The sequence below is a fragment of the Physcomitrium patens genome, chromosome 19, assembly GCF_059467195.1.
Source record: "Physcomitrium patens ecotype Gransden chromosome 19, ASM5946719v1, whole genome shotgun sequence".
Lineage (NCBI taxonomy): Eukaryota > Viridiplantae > Streptophyta > Bryopsida > Funariales > Funariaceae > Physcomitrium > Physcomitrium patens.
In genome coordinates, this window is record NC_143428.1 from 781,737 (window position 1) to 802,499 (window position 20,763).

Consider the following 20,763-nt stretch of genomic DNA (forward strand, 5'->3'; position numbering starts at 1 on the left):
CTTGCATCTCTTCTGAATTAATATCAAATAATATTCCACTTTCCTTGCATATAAACAGATTCACGTGTCTGTACTTCTGTACTGACACACACAAACATAAAAGTAAAAGTTCAGAAAGTACATCTTCGAAAAAGCATCACAGTGATTATTGATTGCAGAACAAAAATTAAAATTGTAGAAACTTAATCATTTTTATATTTGAAAAATTTCAATATACACATTTGCATTACAATAATTTCATATAATTGAAAATTATGTGTGCATGTGTGTATATATATATATATATATATATATATAAATGTATGTATGTATATAAACAGAAATATTCCTAATAACACTTTAGTTTTTTTTCACATGCCACCAATTTTTTTGTTATTGTCATCTTAACTTGTCATCCACATGTCATTTTATTTAATTATTTTTTATAATTCTATTATATATATATATATATATATATTTTAATTTATTTTATTTTCAAATAAATTTAGAAAGTAAAATTAATTTTATTAAAAAAAATTGTAAAATTAATAAGAATAAGTTACAATGGTGGTAATATTAAAAACATCTTATATATGTATGTTTGTATGTATGTATGTATGTATGTATGTTGTTATTATTATTATTATTATTATTATAGTGCTAAGTATATTTGTTAGTTTATCTAGTCTTATAATGTATATGATCAATTATTTTAGAATCAAAATATGTAGATGTTTTCATTCAATGGTTAGACTAAGAAGTTTTTGAAATGTTCACAACAAGCTTAGAGGATTATAAGGACATGAATATCAAACAATAAAATCCTCAATACACTCTTGCGACACTTAAGAAGAGTAAATATTCACTCAAAGATATTAATATTTAAGAATTAAAATGACTAGTGCCAAAGACAAGAAGACTAGAGATTCTTGAAACAAGACTAGGAATAAGAAAGGCATTGACAAGAGTCAAGAAAACTTCACTCTTGCCTCCATATATACTATATAACTAGGAGCTATGTGACAATGTTCTATAAGATCTCTAATATGTATTTAATTTGCAAGTCATGTGTCTTGACTTATAGGACAAGTTTTCTATGCGTGTGTTACATGGTTAGTTTATACTACAAGATACAAACACGTGTAATACATGGCTAACTTGTTGGCCAAGTATTCAACCTACCAATCATCTATAAACACATATATAGGTCAAATTGCATCTATAAATCTTCTAAAAAGCTTATTTATAAGATTAATTAATGATTGAAAATAATGTATATTAGGAAGTCAACTTAAATAGTATAGAATATATACCTTTTTATTTTGGCATATAATCGTGTATTTCTAAGTTTTTGTAGTATATGACAAACATGAAGTTCATATTTTTTTTGTGTTCTTAGAATAGATTAGATTATTGTTTAAATAGCATACAACAAAATCATGAAGAATTTTATAAAATAAAAGTCTTTTATAAGATATTGAAAAGTAATTGGTGTATTTGTGAGTCCAAAAGGCATGACATTATATTTGAAATGTCTATACCTAATTTTAAAAAGAGTCTTCTATTTATGTCTTTTAATGTGAACCAGCTTATAAGTTCCTCGTAGATCTATTTTTGTATAGATCTTTGCTTGATTGAATTGGTCAAGAAGTCTTGAAATTAGAGATAAAAGATACCTATTCTTGATGGTGATATTATTAAGTCTTTGATACTCTATAAACATCCGTAGAGTTTCAATTGTTTTTTATGCAAACAAGATAGGAACTTCTATTGGAGATTTTGAATAGCATATGAAGTTTTTGGCCAAGTTCTTGTTAATGTATTCTTTTGGTGCAGCCAACTTCTTTTGTAATAAGTTGTAGATTGGTACAAATGGCAGTTGAGCTCCTTCTTAAAGATTAATTGAACAATCATATAGTCAATACTTTGAAAGAATATTTTTGTTTTTCTTTCCAAAAATATCTTGAAAATCTTGATATTTGCTAAAAATACTACTTAACATCTTTCTACCATTAGAAGTGGGCATGACATATATAGCAAAAGATGACCCTTTTTTTGCCACATGTATGTAAGTTCTTGCATATATTAATAAAGATTATGATATATTAGACTTATGAATTCATGCATGACTTAAGAAATCTTGGATTAAATTACAAGAAAAGAAAAATCATGGATGCTACACTTTATGGAAGTGAGAATAGATTTGTAACTATTGAAAATCTTCATAAATTGGTCAATATTCTTAGGGTAGAAATTTCATACATTATTAGTGTCAATAATGGAATTACTAATCTTATACCTATGGAAGAAGTTCAAAATCAATATTAAAAAGTTGTGTAGTTGAAAGAAACAAATAGATCGACCTCACAACCAAATCTAGAAAGTTTTGCTTCTACAAGTATGACAAGGATAAGGATTAGTATGCCCAAGAAGTATGATGGTAGAATATTAAAATTACAAGGATTTTTGCAACAAGTCAAGCTCTATCTAAAGTTGCATTCTTTCCAATATCCTAATGGATTTACTCAATTTGGCTTCATAGATCCATTTATATCTAGAAGTACTCTTTTTTATTTATACTTTGATAAAAAAAAGTATGAACTCTCAATTATGCTCCAAAATTTAAAACTTTATTATTTCTTTATTTTATAATAATTAAACATATTAGATTAGGATTTATATAAGTAGAATTTAGTTTTATAGAACTTTTGATATTTTAACATTTGATGGTATAAATCATCGCCTAATTCCTTGAATTAGATTAATTAGGACTAAAGTGATAAGAGTTAGAAAATTAAAATAGTAACTTAATTAGTTTTAATAATTTAGAAGTTGTTAGTTACTACTACGAGGGTTGACTCAAAGCCTATGAGTTCACCTACAATCATCTCATATGATTTAGAGTAAATTAGAATTATAATTTTTTAAAATATCTAGTGAAGTTTAGCAATGATAGTTATGAGATTTCTTCCAAATTCAACAAATTTAAGCAGTATATTGGTTTTCTTATTTAATTGAAGTCTTTCAAATGCAATGGTGGCACCAGATTCACCTTGTAGAGTGAAGAAAATAAGATCAGCACCCTCTCCTTCAAAATACAAGTGGAACAATGAAATTCTTATTTTGAAGAATTTTACAAGAATTACCAAGATCCTTGCGAGTAAAAACTTTCATAAAAATTACAAATGACTATGGATTGAGGCAAATGAGTAGTCAATCTTAGCATAAAAAGGTGTTGTGAATACAATGGTAAATTTAGATTTACCAAAAAGTGCTTTCTTGACCACTTACAAGAGCCACCAGCCATGGTATCGAAATTAGCTCTTGGATGAATGAAGGCTATAGATCTATATTAGGGATTTTAGAGATCAAAGGTAGAGATGTGGCCACCCTCCCATAAGCCACCACTCAATTGTATAAGAGTGGCTTGGTTTCCCAAGTCCTCTCTCTCTCCTCTTTCGATGAAGGGCAAAGCCATGCCAAATTTTGACCTTAAATCTTAATCTTGATTTTAAATCTCATTGAACTTTGTAGTTGTCTGTGCATAGATCTTGAGTAGTAAATGATGGTTATTGGGTTTTAAAACACACTTCATTGTGGTAGATAGCTCCCTCGGCCTTCCAAATATTTCAAGGGTTTCAAGAGCCTCGGATTTTCCTCAATCAATCATTTAATTTTTTGAATTTCAATGTGAATTTTTTTATGGTTATAGCTTTTGGTGTTAGCTTTTTTAAAAGATAAAATTCGCTCAATTTGAAATAAGGGCGAAATTTTGGTGAAATTTTGAGTGCACAAGGATTGATTGCCTTAACAGTTTAGATCACCCACCGTTGAAATGGCATTTATCAATGCTTCTAAATTAGATTATTGTAAAATTTTGGAAGTAAGTCCATCTTCAAGCTGAGCTTCTATTGGCATAAATTTCATTGAATTTTAAAAAAAAATTAATTTATGGTTAATTTCAAAGTAGATGGAGGTTTAAGATGAAGTGAATTTTTTGTTAATTTCTAAGTAGAAAGAGGTTGCCTGCCATAGTAGTCTTAGTCATTCAACTTTGAAGGAAGATTTTTTGTGGCTTAGATATTGGATTGAATTTAAATTTATTGGACCATGAGCATCTTCAACTTAAATTTTTAATAAATTAAAAATAATTCAATTTAAAGCTAATCATGATTTTTGGCAAATTTTGGAGTAGAAGAGATTTATTGTCCTCAATTCTTAAGCTTTATGAAGATATCTTTGCTTTTATCTCTCTTTAGTCCTACTTTTATTTCTATTTTTATAATAATTTGTAACTTTCATATTTTAACTTTTGGATTTTAGTTTTTAATTTTAACCTTTAATCTTCTCACTTTTGCTTTTAACTTAATCTTCAAGATTTTTTATTTTTATTATAGATTAATAGCAATAATTTGATCAATTGCTTTTACCATCAATTATTTAAAGAATAATGATTCATAAATTTTTAATAATTATTCATTTATTTACTCTTATTAATTATAATTTTGTAATCACATAAAATTTAATAATTAAATAAAGAAAATATAAAAAATCTTAAATAAACCATTAAGATTTAAATAGAGATCATGCAAATAGCCTTAAAAGACCATAGTAAATTTCATTAAATATTTTTATTAATATTGATAACCATTACTTAAAAGACTTAAAATTAATTAAACTACAGATATTAAGATTTAAATTAACTTAGCAATTACACAATTGGAAGTTCTTCCATTCCACCTCTTGAATTTGTTGTATGGCATCAATTTCATTAAGTGGTGAAATTTGGGCTCACAAAAAGGATTTATGACTCTTTTATGATTTGAATTCATTCCTAAAAGTGTTTATAGCTATATTTTGAAAAAATGATTAAAAAAAAGTAGCATAGACCAAGTACTTATCTTTACAACAAAGATCACGGTCAACCACCATTGTGAGCTAAAATAAAACTTCCACTAATTGGAAGTTTATTCTAACTCATAATAAGTGAATTAACTATATGAATTTAACATAAAGCTATTATTTAAATTCTAATCTACTTATTACTTGTCCTTCTTAAAACACCAAGTTATTAATCAAAACTTCTAACATTACTCACATTCACAATGATAATTCACTCCTAAATTTTATGCAAAACAGTTCCTTCTTCTACTTCTAATTAGATAATTTGATTTAATTTTTTATTTAATTTAATTTCATTATTATTATCATTATTATATTAGGTCGTTTTTATTACTTTTTATTATTTTATTATTTTATCTTTTTTTTAAAAAGATGTAAATTTAAGGTTGGATTAAAAATCAAAATTTAAAAATTAAAAGTAAAGTTTTAAAAGTAAAATTAAAATAAAAAGAAAAAATAAAGTAAAGATTAAAAATTAAAAAATAAAAGTAAAAGAGAGAAGATTAAAAGTTAAAAATTAAAGCCAAAAGTGAATGTAGAAGTTACAAGTTACTGAAAAAAATAACATAAAATAAAATAAAAGAGAAAATAAATAAAGAGAGGTATAAGCAGAAGTACCTTGACAACGTCCAAGGTTTGAGGGAAGCACCGCCTTTACTCCAAAATTTTCCAAAAATCCAAATTAACTTCAAATCTAATGATTTTTGTTGTGTTGAAAATTTAACTTCAAAATTCTCCTGCTCCAAAATATTCGTGGCAATCTAATACCTGAGCTGCGAGAAATGCTTCTTCAAAGTTGGGTCATTGGGCTTGCCACTGCAGCTGACCCCCCTTCACTCAAAACTTCATTTAAAATTCACAATTACTTCAAATTTAATGAAACTTATGCCAATATAAGCTTAGCTTAAATTTTCTTGTACTCCTAAATTTTTAAAATGATGCCATTAATTGGCACTAAGGAATGCCTTTTCAAAGTTGAGTTATTGAAACCACCAAGGTAACCGCCCCCTTGTACTAAAAAATTCACCAAAATTTCGATTCAACTTTAAATTGAGAAGGTCTTAGCTCGTTGGAAAGATAAAAACATGGGCTATGTTATGAAAAAAATTTTACTTACAAATCATAAAAAACCATAGATTGATTGAGGAAAATCTGAGGCCCCTCAAACCCTTTTGACTATGGAATTGGTTAGTAACCACTAGTTGCAAAGGGGCGCCTTTTAAACCACAACAAGCACCACCCATGACACAAAATCAATGCTCATATGTTCCTAAAGTTCACAATAAGATCTAAGATTAAGAAAGAACAAAAAATTAAGATTAGGGTTAAGGTTGAGACCACACTTTGGTATGGCTTCGCCCTCATCAAAAAGAAAAGAGAGAGAGAGGCTTGGGAAACCAAACCACCCTTATACAATTGAGTGATGGCTTGTGGAAGGGCGGCCACATGTCCACCCTTGACCTCTAAGATTCCTAATGTAGATCTACAGCCTTCCTTGAGCGAATTTCGTGACTAAGGCTGATGGCTCTTGTAAGTAGGATTTTTTTTTTTTTTTTGATAAATTTAACTTAATCATTGTGTTTAAAACACCTTTTTATGCTAAGATTGACTACTCACATGCATCAATCTATGTTCTTTTGGAACTTTTATGAAGGTTTTTTTTACTTACATGGATTTAGGCAATATCTATAAAATTCTTCAAAAAATGAGAATTTCATTTCTCTACTTGTACTTTGAAGAAAATAGTGCTGATCTTGTTTTCTTCACTCCACATGGTGCATTTGATGCCTCCATTGCATTTGAAGGCTTCTATAAATTTGAAGAATCACTTTGCTACTTGGATTTCTTGAATTTGGAAAAAATCTTCAAATCCATCATAATTAAACCTCATCAGATTGTTTTTCTCTTTTTTTTTTTTTTTTTGACACCAAGACTACTTCTTTTTAATTTCTCTACTATTAGCTTATTAGAAAATTATAGTCTTTATAGTTTCTTCTTACTAAATTCTATCTTAGATTGCATGTCCGCTACTAACAATCTATTTTCTATTTTTTCCTAAAATTCTAATATTAATTCATAAATTTTTTATTTTAAGATCAATAAATATATTTTTTATACTAAATATCAAAGTAAGTCAATTCAATGGCTCACAACCATATATATTTTTGAATTCTAAAACCTCATTTATGACATGGATTAGAATGATAAAGCCTTTATTAATCAATTTTTATATGTATTGAAGAATATTATCAAAGATTTATTATTGATAATATCAAAAATAGAATCTTTAAAATAATTTATTACTTAAGCCATTGTATGCAATAATCACTTATTTGAAAGGCTTCAAAACCAAAGACTTGATTGAAGAAGAATAATATAAGTAATAATAGTAGCTTTTAAGTTTTTAAAAACTTATTTATTTATATTGGAACCAATATAATTTGATATAATATTTTTAAAATTCTTTATTGAATAGGAAAAGAATTGATATTATTAAAAATATTTTTTCTTATATTATGAAAAAGCTACATACATTGTTCAACATTGTCCAAAGAAGCAATGCAATTACAAAATGAAGAGAATAATTGCCAAAGAAGAGAATATGTTAGAAAACAAATTTCTCTAGCTATAATAAAGACCATGTGGCTAGAATCATATGAAACACCTAATAAAGGTCTTATTCTCTCATCAAACTCTTCATCTTGTTTTACAATAGATGTGTATTTAGGATCTAAAAATCACAAAGTCTTTGCATTAGTAGATTTAAGAAACCTTAGCGCATTTTATAAATAAAGATTTTATCAAAAAATAAAAAATAATTTTATTCAAAAAAACTAATTCTTACATATAGAAGACATAGATGGTCATTTGGTATCTTTTGGAGATATAATCCATGAGATTGTTCCTTTAGATGTAGCAATTAAAGATCATAATAGTATAATAATATTTAATATCATAAAATCTCTCTTTAATTTGATTATTTTAGGATTATCATAATTAAAAAATATAACTTTCAAATAGATTAGATTTCTTATAATCTTAATTTTTTGATAATTTAATCCAAAATTCCGTAAGTTATGTAAAAATACATAAGTCTAATATATCCAAATTTATATTAATAGGTGTAAAAGCTTTTATGCATGTCATTAAAGAAAGATCATATATATATATATATATATATATATACCATGCCTATTTTTAATAGTAGAAAGATGTTAAGTGATATTTTCAACTAATATTAAGATTTAAAGGAGATTTTTTTTTTAAAAAATATAAATATTCTTTCAGAGCATCAATCTATAATTATTCAATTAATTTGCAAAGAGCTCAACCACCATTTGTACCAATCTAAAGCTTATTGAAAAATAAGTTAGTTGCATTAAAGAAGTATATTAACAAGAACTTAGCTAAAAACTTCATATGCCATTTGAAATCTCGAATAGGAACTCTTATCTCATTTGTGAAGAAAAAAGATGGATCTTTATAAATGTGTATAGACTATTGAGGACTTAATAAGATCACCATCAAGAATAGGTATTCCTTACTTTAAATTTCATGAATTTTTGACCAATTCAATCAAACAAAGATTTACACAAAAATAAATTTATGAAAAATAAACAACCTAATTCATAGCAAAGTAAGAGATGAATAGAAGACTACTTTTTAAACTAGGTATGAACATTTTGAATATAATGTCATGACTTTTGGATTCACAAATATATTATTTTATTTTATTTTATTTTAAAATAAAAATTATCTTAAGTAAGTTACTAATAGTCAAAAGATAGTAAAATAATAAAAGTAATTGATTAATGTAGTAGTGAGGATTTAATGTAGTGTCTAAGTTAAGAAGAATCTACAGTTAAGTTAGATGGATAAAGATGATTATAGATGAAGTTCAACTACAATAGATATAAACTCCTTTTATAAGTAAAGTGTGTTGGAAGAGAGAGGTATTTTATTCTATACTTTCTTTCTTTGTAACCATTTTAATTTCTACTTATTTGTATCTTACTTATTGTATTTTTTCAATACTTTTTAATATATCATAAATGATATTTTTTGTGAGTTTATTAATGATTTTATTGTGTATTATTTAGATAATATTTTAATCTATTCTAAGAAAATAAAAGAACATGAACTTCATATTTAAGAAGTCTTCAATTCAAGTCAATCTCAAAACAAATTAAAATTTGTTTAATGGCAAAGATATGATATTTATGAATGCACATGGGAGCCAACAAAGAATCTTGCAAATGCAACAAAGAAAGTTGAAGCTTTTCTTCGATGACATCCATCAAAAATTAGTGAAAAATGAATAAAAAAGAGATGAGAAATTAGAAATAAAGTAGTAAATATATTTAATAAGAAATTAGAATGATTATTGCCAAAAGGCTAAAAAAACTAGAAACTCTTGAAACTAGATTAGAAGCAAGAAAAAAATTGAAAAGTTGGAAGAATGCTTCACTTTTGCTTTTGTATATATATTATCTACTTAAAAGCTATATGGTAATATTCTATAGGACCTCTAAAATATATCCAATTTAAAAGACATATGTCTTAACTTCTAAGATAAATTTCCTATCTAAGTATCATATTGTTAGCTTGTATCACAATCTACCAATGCATAGAACACATGGCTAATTTGTTGGCTAAGTTTTTAACCTATCAATCATCTACAAATATATATATAGAAATAAAATCATGTATATAAAGCTTCTAAGAAGTTTTTCTATAAGATATTATCAAATTAATCTTCTTTTATCTACTTCCATCTATTCATATTATTTGTGTAACTATATATATATTTGTAAAATATATGCATGTATTTATATTTTATAGACATTCAATAAGAATATTCTAATTTTTAAAGAATATTCTATTAAGTTCTAAGAGATTCTTAAAATATTTTTAAAAAATCCTAAAAGATACTCAAAATATGTTGAATGCATTTAAGCACTTAGCCTATAATGCAAAAAATTATAAAGTACTTTCTTCTACACTAGGATTGTTTAGATTTTTTTATTTTTATTTTTTATTTTTTTTCTTTTAAGATGGCTAGAGTTGAAGATATTAATATGGTTGAGTCTTCAAGTCTAAGTAAGATGTTATTATAAACACATTGAATGTTTTATCTAATAAAACTGCTGAAATTGAAAGATTTTTTGCAAGATTTTATATTGATGCAAGTTCTAGAGCAACTTAGCTTATAATGCAACTATTTTTTTAACTTTTATATCCAAGGAGGCAATGGAACTTGTACCTCAATAAAGAAATTCATCTATTAAACAATATAATAAGTCTTGGATTAATCTTCCAAAAATATTGGATGATATATATTCCAAGTTTTGAGAGTTTTTTAACAAAATTTGATTGATTATTTTTCTACAATATGAATGCTATCGAATAGAGGAGTCATAAGTTAATTTAGTTAGATTTTTTTTTCTATGACAAGCATTATCTTGGTTTGCTCTTTTATTTGAGAAGAGATATACAATCTTGAGAAATTTTGAAGCTTTCTTAAAAGCATTAGTGGAGACATATGAAGAATATGATAAGGCTTGATAAGCGACAATAATGATTTTTTTATTACATCAACGGTCATATTTTGCATTAATTTATGTATTTGATTTTGGATAATTGGCTTATGACATCAATTAAGATAAATAAGCTATTTTAAGTTAATTCTATTGAAGTCTAAGAAATAATGTAAAAGACTTATTATTATCATTATTTGATTTTTAAACACTCAATAAGGTTATCAACTAAGTTGTGAAGTACAATAATCAATTATTTTAATGCTATTATGATCAGTGCTTATTAACTTTGATAAAACAACAATTAAGAATTTATACTCTATGGCTTCAACAAATATATTATTTCTATACTCTAAAATTATGGATATGCAAATTAATCTAATATAATATCACGGATACACACATATAAACTAATAATTATCTATATGATTAAGTAAAAGTAAGTAAAATTAGGTTAATTCCATAATATCTTCTATAGATGCTTTATAGACATTACTTTGACTTTATAGGTATCTATTATTGACTTTTTAGATTAAAAACATAGCCAATAAATTGGCTATATGCCACATATATTTGTAGCTTAAAGAACAAGCTAACTATGTGATTCACACGTAGAAAACTTGTCTTATAAGCTAAGGCATCTGTCCTGCAAGTCAACACATATTAGAGGTCCTATTGAACATCGCCATATATCTCTTAGATAGTATATATAGAGGAAAGAGTGAAGTCTTCTTCACTCTTATTAATTCTTTTCTTGCTTCCAATCTAGCTTTAAGAATCTCTAATTTTCTTATCTTTTGGTAATAGCCATTCTAATTTTCTTTTAATATATATATTGCTTTATTGTTATTTTTTCACTTTTCTTTTAACACAAATATTTCAAATTTATGCATCTTCTTCTAGTTCATGTCCTTAATAGATTAATAAGAATAAACTTACAATATAAGAGCTTTATCTTTTCTTGATTAAGAGTGGATTACTCCTTTTTCTTGATAACACATAAAAGTATTAGAAGTTGTACATTACCCTCTTCTAAACTTATATTGTACTTAGTATCTTCTTTGTTCTCAAGTTCCCTCTTCTACTTGTCTTAAGTGATATTAGATATTTATTTTTTAAATATTATTATAGCAAAGCTTGTTAAAATGAAGAGTGCAATAATACAAATACTAGAGAAATTAAAAAAATTAATGCTTGCAATGTATTAACTCAATTTACCACCATAAAGAGCAACAAGAATGGTAGGAAGTGAAGATATAGATATGATTGGAGCTGTTTTAATATCTGTATCCAATCATGTCCTTTTTCTTAGGTTAGAGTATCCTTCCGATATTAGAGAATCAAGAATTGCCCTACTTGAGAATTTTGATGGCACAAGATTCAAGTTTTCAGGATTTATCAATCAAGTACAACTTGTGATTGAACTTCAATCCCAAAGCTATCCAATTTTAAGATCATAAGTTAGATTCATTAGTATACTACTTTCAGATTTAGCATTATCATATTGTTCATCTTTTTTTAAATGACAAGATCCAATATTGGATAATTTGGAGGCTTTTTTAGTAGAGTTTTGATTGATATATAAAAAATATGATACAATTCGTGTTGCAACCAATAAGATCCATATTTTGCAATAAAGCAATTGATCCATAACATTATATGCTTCACAATTTTGACAACTTTCAACTGATATGAAGTGGGATGATGTCATAGACATATATATTTACCTCAATAGTTATTTATATGATTAGATAGAAGTAGGTAAATGTAGATTAATTTCATAAAGTCTTCTTAAAAAACTTTTTAGAAGCTTCATAGATGCAATTTTGATTTTAGATGTATTTGTAGGTTAGAAACTTGACCAACAAGCTAACCATGTATTGGTAGCTTGTGGAATAAATTAACTATATGTAATAGCTTATGGAATAAGTTAACCATGTGGCGCATACATAAATAACTTGTCTTGTAAGTTAAGACATGTGGCTAGCAAAGTCAATATGTTTTGGAGGTCCTATAGGACATCGCCACGTAACTCTTAGTTAAGAGTATATATGGAGGCAAGAGTGAATCCTTCTTCACTCTTCTCAATGCTGTTCTATTCTTTAGTCTTTTTTCAAGTCTTTTTAGTCTCTTTGTTTTTGAGAATAGCCATTCTAATTAATATTATATCAGCTTTTGAGTAACTTTCTAGTTCTCTTCAATAACTCAAGAGTATATCAAGGATTCTCTTTCTTTGAGATTCATGTCCCTGATAATTTGACAAGAGTACTAACATACTATTTTTTTTATCTTATTTTAGAAATAAATAGATTATTTCACTTCTATTGTTGTATTTTGAAGGTTGAGGACTATCCATCTTTTAAAAAAAAAAAAATCTTATTTTTTGATATTGATCTTTCTTTAGAGAGAGTGAATTATCCCTCTTTGTAGAAGTTTTTATTAGAGATTATAGATTATCCTCCTCTAATTTAACTTTTTGGATTTATTTGAGTTGCCTATGAAAGAAAAGATTATAGATGCTATACCTAGCTGAAGTGAATATAGATTTACAACTATTGTAGATCTTCATGAATTTATTAATACTCTTAGAGTACAACTCTCATGTATTTCTAATATGAATCATGGAGGTATTATGCCTACACCTATAAAAGAAGTTCAAAGTCTACAACAAAGAGTTGTACAATTGAAGGAAGCAAATTAATCGATGTTATAATCAAATCTAGGAAGTTTTGCTTCTACAAGTTTGATAGGGAGAAGGATTAGTATACATGAGAAGTTTGATGGAACAAGATCAAAATTTTGAGGATTTTTGCAACAAGTCAAGCTTTATCTAAGGTTGTACCTTTTTCAATATCTTCATGGATTTACTCAAGTTGGATTCATAGACGCATTTCTATTAGAAAGTGCTCTCTCTTGATTTACTTATTTAATGGAAAAAGATTTGCAACTCCTTTATGATTTGAATTCATTCCTAGAAGTGGTATACGATGTCGTAATGTATGAAGTCTTGCTTGAGAATGCTCTGGGCACTTAGCTGTAAAAGAAAGAATAGAAATTACGATAACAAAATCCTAATTCTAATAGAATACTAACAATACTCTAATTAGACTATAATAATGGTAAACAAACGTAATTAAATTCAAAACAATTCAAAGAAATTTCAAACAAACAATAAAATTCTTAAAGAAATATTAGAATGAACACAAATATTAGTCAAATATATGTCAATTCAACCTTAATTTAATTCTGATTAAAACCCTATTGAATTTTACTCAAACTTTAGATCAAACCTAATTAAATCTTAAATCCTAATAAATCCTAAACCCTAAGTCAAATCCTAAACAAATCTTAAATTAAACCCTAAATCAAATCCTATTTCAAACCTTAAATCCTAAACCAAACTCTAAACCAAATCCTAAACTAAACCCTAAACTAAATCCTAAACCAAACCTTCAACCCTAATCCAAACTCTAATCCAATCCTAAATCCTAATCCAAATCCTAAACCCTAAACCAAACCTTAAATCATACCCTTATCCAAACCCTAAATCAAACCCTAACTAAACCCTAAACCCTAATCCTAATCCTAATCCAAAATCTAAATCAAACCCTAACCAAACTCTAAATCCTAATCCAAACCCTAAATCAAATCCTAACCAAACCCTAATCCAAATCCTAAACTCTAAATCAAACCCTAATCCAAATTCTATTAATTCCTATGACAGATTTAAACCTCAATATCTAATGAATAAACTGTTGATCTCAATTCAAAGATTGCATACTTCTTAAAAATCAAGTTTAAAACAAGTACATAAAAATTTGAAAAGGATCGGAGTTACCAAATTGACGAAAACCTCAAAAATGTGTTTGGGTATTAGCCAGCCTCCTTCTCCAATCTTAATGCCAACCTTCCAGAGCCAATTTCTCTTCTTTGCACCGTTCGATTAGTTTCAAATTTCTCATGGACATAGAAAAACAAGTCTAATACCCTCTCACATAAGTTTTACTCCAATCCAACTAGTAGATTGCATGAAATCTTTAAAATCCTCACTGGATCTAAAATTCTACTTTCTGAGACCTTGACCCGCTTAAATGTCAATATCTCTTACTTCAACCGTTAGATCGAGCTCAAATTCACAACATGTATTAAACACAACTATTATCATGAATGCAAAAAAAATCACTCGTAGATCTGCAACCAAACTCTCGAAATCACTCAAAACATAAATCCTATTTTATTTCATAAAACCCAAGTCATCCAAAACAAACCTCTTTTTTGCAAAGCTCTTACAAAGTCATATCAACTTCAAATCACCCAAAATCAATGCCCATAAAAATCCTATCCAATCTTCTATCAAATCTCACTCTCCGATCTGCCAAAGAGTCTTTTAGTCGTCGTCGAGATGCGGTTTTGTGCCTCAGGGTCTGATTTCGACCCTGGTTCATAACCGGCCCTCTCCGGGTATCAACTTTCATCTTCTTGAGGCAATTTTTACTAATTTGCACTTCTAACTCCTCCCTACATATGTCTATATCTTTTATTTTTCTAATCAACCTTGTTTTGTCTTATTTATGGCCTTACAAAGTAAATAGAAGCATAATTTGTAAAAAGGCAGCATTAGCACCTTTAATTTTTCTACATTTTTACTAATATCTATTTTTCCAAGATAGTTTGCTATAATATTTTTGAAGTGAGATCCTCAAAATATGATATATTTCTTCACCCTTTCACCTACTAGTCATATTACATCACGACAATGGTGACATTCAAAGAAAAAAATCGAGAACAAGCAGTAGAGACCAAATTCTTATCTTTACAATAAGGATCACAATCAACCACCACATATGCTGCTAAATTCCAAAACCTTGCTTGCGATAAGGACTAAAATTATAAAGCAGTTAGCAATCAATTTTAATATAGATTATAGGATAGTGTTAAAGATTTATTATTAATAATATCAAAAATAGAATCTTTGAAAGAATTTATTGCTCAAGCCATTGCATGTGACAATCGATTATTTGAAAGGTGTCAAGAACAAAGACTTTGCTAGAGAAGAAAAAGTCAAGTAATGGCAACATCTTTTAAGTTTTCTGAAACGTATTCATCAAAGTTGGAATTAATACAAATTGATACAATATGTTTTGAAACTCTCATAGAGCAAGAAAAGATTTGATGTCACCAAAAAGATTTATGTTTATATTGTGGAGAAGCTAAGTACACTATTCAATATTTTCCAAAGAAACAACACAATTACAAAATAAAGAACACAATTACCAAAGAAGATAATGTGTCAAAAAATAAATTTCTCCAGCTACAACAGGGATGGTGTGATTAGAATCATGTACAACATCTAGCAAAGGTCTTATTCTCTCCTCAAATCCGTCACCTTGTTTTATAATAGATGTATATTTAGGACCTAAAAATCACAAATTCCTTGCCTTATTAGATTCAAGAGCCTTAGCCTATTTTATAGATGAAGATTTTGTCAAAAATCAAAAAATACCTTTAATAAAAAAAACTAAATCCATACATGTAGAAGTCATAGATGGTTGTTCGTTGTCTTCTAGAAATGTTATTCATAAGATTCTTCCTTTAGATGTAACAATTAAAGATCATAAAAGTATAGTAGTATTTAATGTAATAAGATCTCCTTCCAATCTAGTTATTTTAGAATTATCACCGCTAAAAAAATATAACTATTAAATAGATTGGATTTCTCGTAACCTTAATTTTTTTGATAGTATAATCCAAGATCAAGTTAGTAAAGTAGAAGTACAAAAGTCTAGTACTTCTAAACTTTTATTACTAAGTACAAGAGCTTTCTTCCATATTGCAAATGAAAGATCATCTTTTGTTATATATGCTATGCCTATTTCTAATGGTGAAAAAATGTCAAGTGGTATTCTTAGCCAATATAAAGAATTTCAAGACTTTTTTGAAAAGAAAAATATAGATATTCTTCCAAAGCATTAACTTTATGATTATTTAATTGATTTGCAAGAAAGAACTCAACTACTATTTGGACCAATCTATAGCTTATCGCAAAATGAGTTAGTTGTATTAAAAGAGTATATTGATGAGAATTTGGAAAAGAACTTCATATGCCATTCTAATTCTCCAGTCGGAGCTCCTATCTTATTTGTAAAGAAAAAAGATAAATCTCTATAGATGTATGTGGATTATCAAGGACTCAATAAGATCACCATCAAAAAAAGGTATCCTTTGCCTTTGATTTCAAAACTTCTTGACCAACTGAATCAAGCAAAGATCTATATTAAAATAGATCTATGAAGAGCATATAACTTAGTTCTTATCAAAGAAAGAGATGAATGGAAGACTACTTTTTGAACTAAGTATGGATATTTTGAATATAATGTCATGCCTTTTGGACTCACGAATATACTAACCACTTTTCAACATCTTATGAATGATATTTTTCATGAATTTTTAGATGATTTTATTATTTTCTATTTAGATACCATTCTAATTTATTCTAAGAATACAAAAGAAGTTTATGTTTGTTGTGTGCTACAAAAACTTAGAGATACAAGATTATATGCCAAGTTAGAAAAGTGTATATTCTACACTACTTAAGTTGACTTTTTAGTACATCATTTCCAATGAAGGTCTTATGATGGATCTTAAGAAGGTCCAAACTATCATAGATTAGAAGATTCTAAGAATAGTATAAGATATACAATGCTTTTTAGGCTTTGCTAATTACTACCGAATGTTCATCAAGAACTTTTCTCAAGTTGCAGCTCCACTTATATGTTTGACTTGTAAAAACAAACTTGAGTGGAATAAAGAAGTAGAAGCATCATTTGATGCTTTAAAGAAAAAATTTATATTTACACCAATCTTGTATCATGTCAACTTTTCGAGGTATTTTTTATAGAAATAGATGTGCCAAATTTTGCTATGGGTGCTATGTTGTTACAAATGAAAACAGATGATAAAGTCCATCTAGTAGCTTTTCATTCCAAAAAATTTTCAATAGTCAAAATTATTTATGAGATCCAAGACAAAGAGCTCTTTGCAATTGTAGATTCATTTTAAGAATGGCATCATTATCTAGAAGGTGCTTCAAGTCTAATTAACGTATATATGGATCATAAGCACTTTGAGTATTTCATTTCAGTACGTGTTTTGAATTGTCGTCAAGTCCATTGAAGCATGTCTTTATCTAGATTCAATTTCAAGATCACTTATTGATCCAAAAAACAACAAAGTCTATCAGATGCCATTTTAGACATTCTTATCTTACACAAAAAGAAAGAGATGCATCTTTTGATCAACAAAGAACAATTCTCTTAAAGTCCAAGCATTTTCATCTTTGAGCAATAAAATCAATATTGATTGTTGATTCAATCTTTATCAAGCAAATTCAATTAATTATGTCCTTTGATCCTCTTATTCATTATATCAAGAATCTTTTTTCTAATTCTTATGATATTTCAAAGTTCAAATTCAAGAACAATCTTCTTTATTTCAAAAGATGCCTATATGTTCCAAAAAAAAAAGTACGTTTATGTGTTCTTCAAGCACATCATGACTTTTCAACAGCAAGACATTTTAGATACAATAAGACTTTAGAGCTTATATCTAGAGATTTTTAGTGGCTACAAATGTGGAAGACAATAAAAGACATTATACAATCATGTGATACTTATTTAAGATCCAAAATTCCTCGCCATAGATCTTATGGACTGCTTCAACAATTACCTATTCCAAAACAATCATGGTCTTGTGTTTCTATAGATTTTATCACGGATCTTTCAGTCTTAAGTTCACATGATTTCATATTTGTAATTGTAATACTTTTGACTTTTTAAATGTTGATAATCCTATGGTAGAAGATTTAGCAAATCATTTGTCAAAGCTATATGCAACAATAAAGATACAATTAAAAGAAGCTCAAAGACACTAAAAGACCAACGCAGATGCTTATTGCAAGGAGCAATCATAATTCAACATAGGTAATAAGGTATAGTTATTTTGTCACAATATCAAGAAAACTCATCTTTGTAATAAGTTAGACTATCGTAGGCTAAGACCTTTTTCTATTTGTGAATAAATCAATCATGTTGCTTATCGATTACATCTACTAAAGTCTATGAAGATCCATCATATATTTTCTTATCCCTCTTCGAGCCATATAAGATAGTGGATATTTTGGAAAGAAGACAAATACTACCTCCCCCTATAGAAGTAGATAATAATCAAGAATTTGAAGTAGAAGAAGCTTTAGATTCAAGGCTGCATCAAAATAGATTGAAATATCTTGTTCATTAGTGTGGATTTGATCTTAGCAAATACACATGGGAGCTAGCAAAGAATCTTGCAAATAAAACATAGAAGATTGAGGCCTTTCACTGACGACATCCATCAAAATTAAGATAAAGAATTGCAAAGATCTATGAAAGATAATGACCGCTCTTTGTGGAATTCATCTCTAGAAGAGGGGATAATATCACGAACATATACATTTACCTCAATAATTACTTATATAATTAAGTAGAAATAGGTAAATATAGATTAACTTCATAAAGTCTTTAAGAAAAGCTTCTTAGAAGCTTTATAGATGCGATTTTGACTTTAGATGTGTTTGGAGGTTAGAAACTTGGCCAACAAGCTAATCATGTATTGATAGCTTGTAGAACAAGTTAACTCTATGTAATAGTTTGTGGAACAAATTAACTTCATGTAATAGCTTGTAGAACAAGCTAACCATGTGGCACATACATAGATAACTTGCCTTGTAAGTTAAGACATGTAGCTAGCAAAGTCAACATGTTTGGAGGTCCTATTGGACATCGCCACATAGCTTCTAGTTAAGAGTATATATGGAGGCAAGTGTAAAGCCTTGTCAATGCCATTTTAGTCCTTAGTCTGGTTTTAAGACTTTTTAGTCTTCTTAGTTTTTACAATAGCCATTCTAATTAATATTATATTACCTTTTGAGTGATTTTCTAGTTCTTTTCAATGATACAAGAGTCTATTGAAGATTCTCTTTTTTTAAGATTCATATCCTTAACAAATGATACTGCACTTATTAGCCAATTTTTCTATAAATTATAATATGAGGTAAAGAAATTGATGCTCAACTTACTTACTCTTCAAACATTGAGTCAAGCAATTGACTTTGTTGTGAAGTGTGATAATCAACTTTTTGAATTTCAATCTGAGAGTCGGATAAGCAAACCTCAACTTTATTATAATTCAATGGCAACACTAATGCCTCTTCAATACATACATTCAAAAGTAGAGGATATGCAAATTGATGTAGTACGTTTCAAACCTCTTATTGAGCAAAAAAAGACTCATCACCATCAGGAAGGATTATACTTATATTAAGGAGAATCTAAGCTCACTATTCAACATTATCTAAAGATATGATACAATTATAAAATGAGGAATACAAATATCAAAAAATATAATATATCAAAAAATAAGTTTATCCACCTACAATAGAGAGTGTGCAACTGGAATCTTGTGCAATACCTAATGAAGGTCCTATTCTCTCTTTAGAACCCTCTTATTATTTTATATTAAATATTATTTTAGGACCTATATATTACAAAGCCTCTGCCTTGTTAGATTCAAAAGCCTCATCATGTTTCTTAAATGAAGAATTTGCTAAAAGACTTAACATATCTTTAGTAAAAAAACCTAAAGATGTTCACATAAATATCATAGATGGTTGCCTATTATCTTCTAGAGATATTACTCACAAAACTTTTCATATAGAAATAATAATCAATGATTATAATAGCTTTGTGGTATTTAATATCATTATATCTCCCTCTAATCCAATCATTTTAGATTTATTGTGATTAGAAAAATACAACCTTTGAGTAGATTGGATTTCTCGTAATCTCAATTTTTTTAAAAGTATTAATAAGAGTATAGTTAATCATGTAAAAAATCACAAGTCTAGTATAATTAAATCTATATTTGTAGATGCAAGAGCTTTCTTGCATGCTGCAAAAAAAAAGATTATCTTGTGTCATTTATGCCACACCTATTTCTAATAGTGCAAAGACTTCAAGTGGCATTCCATGCCAATATCAAGAATTTCAAGATGTATTTGAGAAAAAAAAACGTAGATACTTTTGCAGAACATCATTCCTATGATTGCTCAATTGACCTTCAAAAAAGAGCTCAACTGCCATTTGGACCAATCTGTAATTTATAACAAAATGAGTTGGCTGAATTCTAGGAGTATATTGAAGAGAATCTAGCGAAGAACTTCATACGCCATTCTAAATCTCCAACAAAAGCCTTAATTCTATTTTTGAAGAAAAAAGATGGATCATTACAGATGTATGTTGATTATTTAAGA